The following is an 11,895-nucleotide window of genomic DNA, read 5'->3' as shown; positions in this document are numbered from 1 at the left end:
ATGAAGACGTGCAAAATGGCTGTAGCGAATTCACACACCCAAATCTCCAACAACAGGAAGGAGGAGAATGTTCTCTTTGTGTTGCCCTGGGGACCTGGGTCACATAGTAACTTTGAAACTAGTTTTTTGGGAGAGAGAGTACACTGGTTGTTTAAGATCAATCATAAGTCATCCCTAGGAACAGATTGCCAACTCATATCTGAAGTGATGCGAGTTCTCAGAGCAAGGAAGGATGAGATAGTGGATGCAAGTAGACAGACAATTCACTGCATTGACTGAGGTTTGGAGACAGCATTGCAGAGGTGAGGGAGTGGGACCCAAGGACCCAGAACTAGATGGATGCCCTTTGCTAGTGAAGTGGCTGAGTCTCTAACTGCTTCTAACAGGGCATTTGTCCAGATGGGACAAACCCCTTCTTGAGAGCAAATCATAGCGCAAAACCCCAGTGTTCTTGTAACCATCAATTATTAAATCTGAAGAATTGTAAGGACTCTTACATTTTAAAATAAAGCTATTTTTTCTGAAATCTTTCAGATACATAAAGACCTATGTTTGCATCTAAAATTTCTAGAAATATATACAATGGTTAGCAATGGTTGCCTCTGAGAAGAACTAAGAGACCAAGGGTAAGATAGAGGTCATTATCCATGCATGCCCCTCTGTATGTTTCAGTTCTGAGCATATGATTGCCATATTTTTTTTCAATTACAAAGACGTTTATTTTTTTTAAAAAATTCAAGTAATTATCTCCCATTATAAAATTTTCTCTAGCAAGGTATCCTCAATGCAGAAAATTTAGATGATATTTTTAAGTAGCTATTGCCAAATAATTGGCATTCATTTATTATGTTATTTAATCCTCGCAACAACCCTGCTTATAACCCTGTATTATTCCTGTCTTACAGATCATAAACTGAAGCCTAATGAGGTTCACAATCTTCCCCCATATCACACATGTAACTAGTAGACCTGGATTTAAAATCCATATTCAGCAATATTAGTTGCCTCTTAGTAGATGGCAGTAGAAAGAAAAGCAGAGGAGAGATATAGTCAGTGCTTATTCTTTGCTGAAGTAATGTTCTATGAAGTTGCCATTAACCCCCATTGGTGAGCACTGAACCATTGCTCCTGGAGGAAGCATAAAGCTAGTTTCCTGGGAAGCTCAGTCTGCATTGTTTAGTCAGTTAATCATCATATGGCTTTGTTTTATCTGCATTTTTGTTTAAAGACGCCTTATTTAATGTATTTGTGGATTCTTTACCACTAGATTCAGACCACAGCAAATGAACAAAGCTCACTCTAACACATATTTCCTCCATAAGGCATATTGCACCTTCCTGAACTTAAGAATACTACATCTCACTTCAACACTACGCTCCAGGGGCCATTTAAACAACAAATCACCAAGAATAAGCACAAAAATGCAGAAAACATTGCACTAAATGGGCCTTCAAAAGGACATTTGTTTATGATATGGAAACTAAGACAGGAAGAGAGCCTTGCCTCCTTGGACCTCAGCTGGAAATGCGCACACCAGGTGATTCAAAATTTTCCACATTGCAAAAATCCATGAATGACTGGGAAAGTGCTACCCGTGTTGATTTTGAAGTTACAGACACATTTGAGAAAGTAAGCAAATTCTCAGACACATTTAGGTCAATTATCTTTCAGAATTTCTGAAGTGAAAAAGATAACTGACACTCCTTCCTAACCACTTACATCAAATACAGCCTCTCCATTTGGTGGAAGCTAGTGGAATAATGGCTTCTATCCAATTCTTAACACCATTCAAATTTGATATAGCAGTTATCACCTCCTGATCCATTACCTGTACAATGATATATCTCTTGCACTAGAATCTAATCTCTATGAGGACAGGCACTTTATTTTGTTCGGTCTCATATTCCCATGGCTTCTAAGAGTGCTTGTCCCAGAATAGGCCCTCAGTAATTTCATTGACTATGATAAGTCCTTTGACTGTGAGGACTACAATTGTGAAAAATTCTGAAAGAGATGGAAATACCAGACCACCTTACCTGCCTCCTGAGAAACCTGCTTGAAGGGCAAGAAGCAACAGTTAGAACTGGACATGGAAAAATGGACTGGTTTCAAATTGGGAAAGAAGTATGTCAAGGTTGTATTCTTTACCCTGCTTATTTAACTTATATGCAGAGTACATCATGAGAAATGCTGGGCTGGATGAAGCACAAGTTGGAATCAAGATTGCCAGGAGAAATATCAATAACCTCAAATACACAGATGACACCACCCTTATGGCAAGAAGAATGATAGAACCTCTTGATGAAGGTGAAAGAGGAGAGTGAAAAACCTGGCTTAAAACTCAACATTCAAATAACTAAGATCATGGCATGCAGTCCCATCACTTCATGGTAAATAGGTGGGGAAACATGGAAACATTGACAGACTTTATTTTCTTGGGCTCCAAATATCATTTCAGATGGTGACTGCGGTCATGAAATTAAAAGACACTTGCTTCTATGAAGAAAAGCTATGGCACATCTAGACAGCATATTCAAAAGCAGAGACATGACTGCCGACAAAGGCCCATCTAGTCAAAGCTATGGTTTTTCCAGCAGTCATGTATGGATGTCAGAGTTGGACCATAAAGAAGGCTGAATGCCAAAGAATTGATGATTTTTAACTGTGGTGTTAGAGAAGACTTGTAATGTTAGAGAAGACTCTGGACTCCCTTGGACTGCAAGATCAAAACAGTCCATCCTAAAGGAAATCAGTTCTGAATAATCATTAGAAGGACGGATGCTGAAGCTGAAGTTCCAGTACTTGGGCCACCTGATGTGAAGAGCCAACTCATTGGAAAAGACCTTGATGCTGGAAAAGATTGAAGGCAGGAGGAGAAGGGAATGACAGAGGATGAGATGGTTGGATGGCATTACTGACTCAATGGAACTGAGTTTGAGTAAACTCAGGAAGTTAGTGATGGACAGGGAAGCCTGGTGTGCTGCAGTCCATGGGGTCGCAGAGTCAGCCATGACTAAGCGAGTGAACAACCTTTTTTTTTTTTTTTTGCTGAATGAATGATAAATGAATGATTCTTATGTACTTGGCACTGAGTGCAATGGAGCTCCATTGCCTTATTGAAACTGCTCAAACATGTATGATGTCTCGAAGGCAATTCAATGGTGCTGCCAGAATTCTTGGCTTATCACTATGTGTATAAAACATTCCCACCCACCGCCGTGAAGAATATCCAGCACAGGCTGTGTTTCTGAGACTCTGGTGAAAATACGTAAAGGTTAAGTTCAGTGCTAAAACCACTGACATTTGAACAGCCTCAATGAGAAAGCAAAGTGGTTGTGAGAAACATTCATGTGAGGTTTTATGATGGAAGTGTGAGCGCCCACGGTGATGACTCTGAGAGAACCGTGTAGACTTGCCGGGGATTCGGATGAGGGGCGGTGGTGGAAACGCTGTTCATTACAGTAACAACACACAGATGCTGGGGTCCTTTTAACTGAAGGTCGGTGGAGTGTAGCGAAGAGAGGGTCAAGTTTAATTACCAATGCACCATAAACAATGTTCTTTGCTGGGTAAGCTCTCTTTGCACAGAGGCACAGTTATAGCTTCTTGTCTTTACTTGGCTTCAAGAACACGCTCACACCATACCATTCTACAAGGAGGCTTCTCAAACTCCCCACGTTGGAACCTTTCGCCCCCATGCCCTGCTGATGTTGAAGCATGCCTTACACAGATCAACTGTAGCTCACTCCATCTGCCTATGCAGGGACCCTATCCCCCACTGCGTTTTAAGTTTCCTCCTACTTTCCAACAACACCTTCTTCCTCGATATCCCCAAGTTCAGTCTTGCCCCTTTCTCATACATCTTCAAAGATCAGAGTGGTCTTCCCTGGAAAGCGGATCTGAGTCAGCTCTTTGTCATTTCTGTGTTTGTAACCCACCTAGTGCTCCCTGCTGATCCTTTGGGCAAAACCCCAGCTCCACCCAACTTGGCTCCCCACTCCTAGGTCCACAGAGCAAGCAACACTGGACATGTGATGACAGTGTTGGACTTGGTTGATGGGTAGATGGGGTTCATTACAGTATTTGTTCTCCTTTTATATATGTTCAAAATCTTCAAAAAGAAAAAGAAAGCTTCCTCAGGGTAGCTGGGTTCTTAGCCGAAACTTGAGTTTGAGGTGTCTTGGGTCAAACAGGTTGGAGAATGCCCTGCGGCCTGAGGGAAGAGCATTTACCAAGCCCTAAAGGTTACACTGAAACTTGTATGTGTTCATAGACTTGATGGAGCCCTGCTCTGAAAGGCATTTATGGCTTCCTTGTCAGACCCAGCTGTGATGGTGTGCACCATTCATGCCTTCTCAAATACATCAACTTGATTATCTTCAGAGGGTGCTGTGCTGTGATTAGTTGCTCAGTTGTGTCCAACCCTTTGAGACCCCATGGATTGCAGCCTGCCAGGTTCCTCTGTCCATGAGGATTCTCCAGGCAAGAATACTAGAGTAGGTTGCTGTGCCCTCCTCCAGGGGATCTTCCCAACCCAGGGATTGAACCCACATTGCAGGCAGATTCTTTTACTAACTAAGCTACCAGGGAAGCCCAAGAACACAAGAGTGGGTAGCCTATCCCTTCTCCAGAGGATCTTCCCAACCCAGGTATTGAACCGGGGTTTCCTGGATTACAGGTGGATTCTTTACCAGTTGAGCCACCAGGGAAGCCCAATTCAGAGGTTCTCTTGAGAGACACCAGCCTGTTGGAGGCCACAGAGGGCCGGGGTGGCTGGATTGTGACACGGGAATTCTGGAAACTGCATGTGGATAAGGAATGGGGGGTCTATGGTGAGCATTTGATGACTATTTGATGGCTGAGTGAACAAGTGTAAAGATGGGAAAAGAAATGCACGTGACATGGAAAGACTCGAAATCAGAGTTCAGTGAGGTAGAAGATGCTCAGACTGTTCAGTTCAGTTCGGTTGCTCAGTCGTGACCAATTCTTTGTGACCCCATGAACCACAGCACACAAGGTCTCCCTGTCTGTCACCAACTCCTGGAGTCCACCAAAACACATGTCCATTGAGTCAGCGGTACCATCTAACCATCTCATCCTCTGTCGTCCCCTTCTCCTCCTACCCTCAATCTTTCCCAGCATCAGAGTCTTTTCCAATGAGTCAGCTCTTTGCATCAGGTGGTCAAAGTATTGGAGTTTCAGCTTCAACATCAGTCCTCCCAATGAACATGCAGGACTGATCTCCTTTAGGATGGACTGGTTGGACCCCCTTGCAGTCCAAGGGACTCTGAAGAGTTTTCTCCAACACCACAGTTCAAAAGCATCAATTCTTTGGCATTCAGCTTTCTTCACAGTCTAACTCTCACATCCATACATGACCACAGGAAAAACCATAGCCTTGACTAGATGGATTGTTGACAAAGTAATGTCTCTGCTTTTTAATATGCTGTTTAGGTTGGTCATAACCTTCCTTCCAAGGAGTAAGCGTCTTTTAATTTCATGGCTGTGATCACCATTTGCAGTGACTTTGGAGCCCAGAAAAATAAAGTCAGCCACTGTTTCCACTGTTTCCCCATCTAAGAAATGACCATTAGGGTGTGTCTGGCAGGAGTGATGAGGACAGTATGCTCAGAGAGGCTCACATTTGTTGGGTATCCTGTGATGTGCTGGATGCAATCCTGGGGCCTTGACTTGAGTCTGTTCTTTCAATTTTAAGCTTGAGAAGTGTTCAGTGGGCACCAGCATAGTAAATAATGCTTTGTGGAGCACCTGGAAACCCAGATGGTCTTAAAGCATTGATTTCCATGAATGAATGAATAGGGAGAGCATATAGAAACATCTGGTCTTCGCTCTCTGATTTAACCTTGACTTGACTTATCTCAAACTGGGTTCCCTCAGCCTACGTGAATGGTCAAGTTGTAGTGATTATTCCTGTTGCTCTAATAGTTCCATTGATGATTTTTCAGTCGAAACACCCAGGGAAGAATTGGATTCCATGGCAAAATGTGAATCAATGGAAGATAAAATTTTCCAGAAGTTTAAAACTCAGATAACACTGGAACCAGTACAGGTAAGACAGAATGCACATACCTCCTTACTGTGTTCTTTCCAGATCAAGTTTTGCAAATACGATCCCTGCAAAGAAACTCTTTCCAATAAGCTGTTCTCTTCCTTAGGAGCCTCTAAAAGCAGGCTTCTGTTTTCTTGTCATAGGAGTTCTTCACACAGATGGCTCATGTAGGAATGAGCTTCTGCAATGCTGATCTATTTAGTAGCTATTTAAGCTAAAGGTTATACCATTTATCATATAGGATTTGTTTTCTAAAGGAAGCATCAGAGATGGGAGATGAAAAAAATGTTGCCTGTGATACATTGAGTTTAGAAAATAATAGCAAGAAAGAAAGGAAGCAAGAATGTGGAGGAGGGAGGAAGAAGGAAAGAAGGAAGAAAGACAGAGGAAGAGGAGGAGGAAAAAAAAAAGGTAATTTGCCTGTTTTCCAACAGGAACCTTTAGTGTATGAGACCACATGACAGGTTAACACAAGACACGGGTTTTCTGAAAACAGGATGGGCTTTGTCATCGCAAAGACTCAGGTCTGACTCCTGGTTCCATGAGTTTGTAATGAGCTTCTGAGTTAATCTCACCTACAGTGTGTGAAGAAATTAGAGGGTGGCTGTGAAGTTGAAATGAGACTGTAGGCACATAGTAAGTATTCACCTGATGCGAAGAACTGACTCACTGGAGAAGCCCCTGATGCTGGGAAAGATGGAAGGCGGGAGGAGAAGGGGACAACAGAGGATCACGTGGTTGGATGGCATCACCGATTCGATGAACATGAGTCTGAGTAAACTCCGGGAGTTGGTGATGGAGAGGGAAGCCTGGCGTGCTGCGGTCCATGGGGTCGCAGAGTTGGACATGACTGAGCGGCTGAACAGAACTGAATAAAGTAAGTATTCAGCAAATGTTTTCTTTCTCCACATTCTGTTCTTCCATTCACATGATTCCTCCTAATGTGCCTCACAGGAATATATAAATCACTAAGGAAAATTCAGCTGAATTCCCACCAAATATCACTGAATCAAATAAACATCTCAGGGCTTATAGGAAGAACAGATCTAGGTCTTAAATGTTAGAAGGTGGTTTTAGAAATGTATGTGTTTTTAACAAAATACAGGAAACCCATCAGCTGTTACTAAAAGCTTATCATAATTACCTATGTTTGTAATACTTATCTAAATCCTGTTTCACTTGGCATGTCTTAAAACTTATAAAATAACCTTCCTAATATCTGTGTGAAGGTCAACACTGACTGATTGTGCTTTAGATACAGAACGTGATACTGTGGATGCTCTGTGTCTGAGCACTGACCCCTGCCTCCCAGAGTTCTGCTGCCCTCTGGCCGCTGGTTGACTTTGGCCAGCGGAGGGGCTGGATAGGGTGGAAGCTACAGGAAACAGAGTTCAAGGTGTGGCCTCCCATCTCCTCCCTGTTGCAGAGCCCGAGTTCCAGCTATAGCTTGGTCCCTTTAAAGCATCTCCTGGCGGGTGACCATCTTCACCATCCTGGTGGGTGGCCATCCTCGCAGCCCCAGTCTCACTGTTTTCTCCCCTGGGAGAGGTCCTGGCCTCATCTGTTTCCTAGTGCTTGCAACCCACTGACGTCACTGGTCCCTTAACCCTGCTCTGTGAGTGGACCTTTCTGTCTGCACTTGCCAGGACCCTGATGGATGCACCACCTCCCCTGACTCTAAGGCCCCACACATTGTGTCTCTAACTCTCTCAAGATGCTCTCTCCTTGCTCACCAGAATGTACTTTGCTGCAGGCTCCTGTGGCTACAGGAGACCCCACACAGTCCCTTGATTTCTCGTCATCTTTCTCGCTGTGTGTGACCACTTCCCAGGTCCCTGGTGATTTGTCTGGTCCCTCTTGTCTCACCTCAGGCTGTCCCCTCCCTCAGAGCATCTGCCCTGACACCCCAGGGGGCCCAGGAGTCCCCACTGTCGCTCCCGCAGCAGCTGGCCCTCCTGACTCCCTCAGTAAATGTGGCGACCTCTGGACAGGAAGAACTCTGTCTCTGCATCCTTGTTGCCGACTACAGGGACAGGTCTATGCCAGGGCTTAATAAATGTATTCTGAATCACAAATAATGGTGCTGACAAGCTTTGCACACAATGGGTCCCTTCTAGGCACATCCAGAAAGACCGCAAGAGAAGCCAATGAAAGTCTTTGAAGAATAAACAAACACTATTTTCTGCCTGAAATCTTTGAGTAGAGTCACATTTTCCAGGCACAAAGAGTAAAGAGTTAGAGGGTAGTCTGTGCCCCAATCTGAAAAGATGCAGCTGTCAGCTTCTCCTAGCTGCCAATTGCAAACCTCAGCTTTGGTCTTTAAAGAAGCTGTAGTCAGAAAAGAAAAATAAAATTGGTCCATTTCCTCTCTTCACCTATTCTCCTAACTGCTTTTCAGTGAAAACGATTTACCCATGTGAATTTTTTTGCCTGGGAACCTAAAACCATCACGGATCTATTCAATTTAAAACTATTTCTAGTCTTCTTATGGGACACACACTCTGGGCAATCCCAACACGGCAAAGTGGGAATCGAAAGAGTGGTGACAATTTCTGCAAAAACCAAAATGGAAAAGCAACAACGAACTGCTTTAAAATAAATTCTATCTGGACACAGCATTAGAAATCTTCGTTCTTATCATTTTAGCCCAAAGAACAACAACAACAACAAAAGGGGCTCATATACTGAAAGAGGAACAATACAGGGAAGATCACGGTGGCCTGTGTGCAAGGATGATGTGCAAACTCGTGAAGCATTTCATATTTTTTTTTTTGGTTTCAGGGGAGAAGGATGGGGAGAAAGGATAGTTAGGGGGTTTGCGATGGACATGTACACATTGCTATATTTAAAATGATAACCAACAAGGAGCTAGTGTATAGCACAGGGAACCACGCAGTGCTACATGGCAGCCTAGATGGAAGGGGAGCTGGGCAGAGAATGGACGCATGTGTGGGTATGGCTAAGTCACTTGGCTGCGCACCTGAAACTATCACATTGTTAATCAGCTTTACTCCAATACGAAATGAAAGTGGTTTTTTTTTTTTTTTAAGGCATTTACTGATGCCCTTATATGATATACAGATTTTTCCCACCCATACTTCATTTGAAGTTAAATCTCATTTTCTTCTCTTTGTACTATGACAGGAGGAAAGAGGAGCTGGTTAGCCTGATCCATACCTGGCCAGGTGCCGTAGAGGGTGAATTCATCAGACTTGTTCGCTCTCAAAGCGCTCTTGCAGTATAACAGGAAGTGTTAGTCTGAAAAGTTTCCTCAGGGATGCTGAGGCCATACGAGATTTTCAAGTCTTTCTCCTAAGAGCTTTTATACAGACAACATAAAGTTTTATATTAAAAAATACTTAGGCTCCCTTCTATTTCCCCAAGAAGTAGAAGAAGCCCATTCCCCAGGCTGACAAATACCCGAAAGACAAATTCCTCAATACTCAAGTTTAAAAAATTATATCCCAATGGATTAAAAATCAAAGCCTTAAACCTCTCTAGCCTTTGCAGCTATTTCTTTCTTTGCTTCTATCCTGATCTTGCACCTGAAGCTTTCTCTGAGCTTGGAGCAACCTTCCCTGACCCCCCATTGCCCTGGCATCCTTAACACTTTCCCCTGGAGCATTGATTTGGTCATTAATCAGCAATCATCTTCTGACAATAGTGCCCATCACTATTTAGATCTGGGCTATCATTTCTCTTCCTTTTGGCCATGTCTTGTTTTTATGTCTCTGAGCATGCAGCTACTTCTACCTGAAACATTCTGCTTTCCTTCTTTCTCTGCAAACTTCAACTCAACCTCCAAAACCTATCCTAAATCTTACCTATTCTATTGAGACCTCACCATTTTCCTCTCTACATGATTAGGCAGCTTCTTACTCTAGATTCTGGAAGATTTTTTTCTTCTCTTCATCCTTTGAACATATTTGTCACAGCAAAATTATAAACTCTGTGCTTGCTCAGTGGCTCAGTCCTGTCTGACTCTGTGATCTCTGGGGATGGTGAAGGACAGGGAAGCCTGAAGTCCATGGAGTCACAGAGAATCAGACATGACTTAGCAACTGAACAGCAACTATACAAGAAATTGATTCTGAGAATTCTTTGTTAATTCATTTAAAAATCATAGTAAATCATGGAAACATTTTTAGGGAAGACAGCTCTATTTTGGAAAAGAAAATGATCACGAGGAGAGTGTGCTGTTTTACATTCTGAACATCTCTTTAGTGCCTGGTTTAACAGAAGCCAACTCGGTTGTTCTGTTTACTTCTGTGATCTGTTGCAACTTTACATGTCACATTGTCTCTGGGAAACTCCACTTCACACTCACAAGAGAAAGAGGGTGAAAAGGCAAATACCACATCAGTTTCATGATGAAAGTGTGTGGACCTTGCAGATCCACCGAAGTGTCTTGGCAGACCCAGAGGTGACTCACCATACATTGGGCACTGGTGATCTAGGCTAAGACACATCCCATGATATTGCAGCTATTCGTTGTTGTATCTTTGGCCCTTGTATGACTATGAGCTCCAATAGGGCCAGAACTCTAACTCAATTCTCTTTCCCTGGAGGCAAACACTCCATCAAGTCCTTGGTGGTGGTGGTGGTGGTGGTGGTTTAGTCTCTCAGTTGTGTCTGACTCTTGCAACCCCATGGACTGTAGCCCATCAGGTTCCGCTGTCCATGGGGTTCTCCAGGCAAGGATACTGGAGTGGGTTGCCATTTCCTTCTCTAGGGGATCTTCCCAACCCAGGGATCAAACACGGGCCTCCTGCATTGCAGGCAGATTCTTTACCTGAGTTGAACAATAAATAAAAGAGCCTCCTACATTTTTCTTTAGAACTTAGAAATGTGATCTTTTCTTTTATCTGCTATGTTTCACTTTTTCTATTTCCTATTTAGTGCTCCCATTTATTTAGTTAATGATTTCCAATTTCCTCATCTCTTCTTTCTTTGATGTTCTTTTTTAAACCTTTATCAAGTGTAGTAGAAAAGCTTTTGTATACATACATATATATATTTTAGTAAACGTGTGAATTTTTGCTAACTAAAAAATGTATGACATTTTGATTCCGCTTGTTTGAAGGAGTATGAACAGAATGCTAGATTTCTAATTAAAAAAATAGATATGCACCAAACAGCGAAGGTTTACTGTATAGCACAGAGAGCTATAGTCAATATCTTGTAATAACCTATAACGGAAAATAATCTCAAAAATAATATATGTGTATATGTATAGCTGGATCCCCTTGATGTGCACCTGAAACACTGTAAATCAACTATACTTCAATCAAATGTATATATATATATATATATGTATATATATGAAGCGAAAGAAAAGAACTTAGAAATGCATATGGCATAAAGAACAAAGAATAAGGAAAGGAAACCATTTGCTGTTCTGTTTTTGTTCTTCTGTCTGTAAAGGTCTGTAGGTGATTATAGTTTTCTAAAATCTGAAGAGATAGCTTGTCTTGAGAGATGAGCTGTCTGCAGGAAGAAAGTCAGTTGGTCCAGGGAGCAGCGGACTGAGGTTGAGAGACACAAGGAGACAACCCAAGCGATTTGCATCCATCCTGTTCCGCTGGACTCCCCCCTCCTCTCATCTCCTGCCATTTCTGATTTTTATGCTCCTTGTCAGGACACAGGAGAACATACAGGATATATAACATATGTTGCAAGGTCCAGGAGGGCTTCTTTCCAGGGCCAGGCACAGCCAGGATCAATTAAGTAACAAGGAAGGTAGAAAATATAGCTGCAGCTGGAACAAATCAGTTGCTCAAGCACGCAGGGTTGCAACCCATAAAAGGTCAGCAGGCAACTGGCGT

At 42.7% G+C, this 11,895-nt stretch overlaps 1 pseudogene; it reads left to right on the top strand.

Moving 5' to 3' along the window:
* The first annotated feature begins 8,743 nt into the window (after window positions 1-8,743).
* LOC138443018 (U6 spliceosomal RNA) lies at window positions 8,744-8,837 on the top strand (annotated as a pseudogene).
* Window positions 8,838-11,895: the final 3,058 nt, after the last annotated feature.

Source organism: Ovis canadensis, chromosome 6 (genome assembly GCF_042477335.2).
Source record: "Ovis canadensis isolate MfBH-ARS-UI-01 breed Bighorn chromosome 6, ARS-UI_OviCan_v2, whole genome shotgun sequence".
Taxonomy (NCBI): domain Eukaryota; kingdom Metazoa; phylum Chordata; class Mammalia; order Artiodactyla; family Bovidae; genus Ovis; species Ovis canadensis.
The sequence above is the reverse complement of the archived record's forward strand: the minus strand, read 5'-3'. Positions and strand labels throughout refer to the sequence as shown.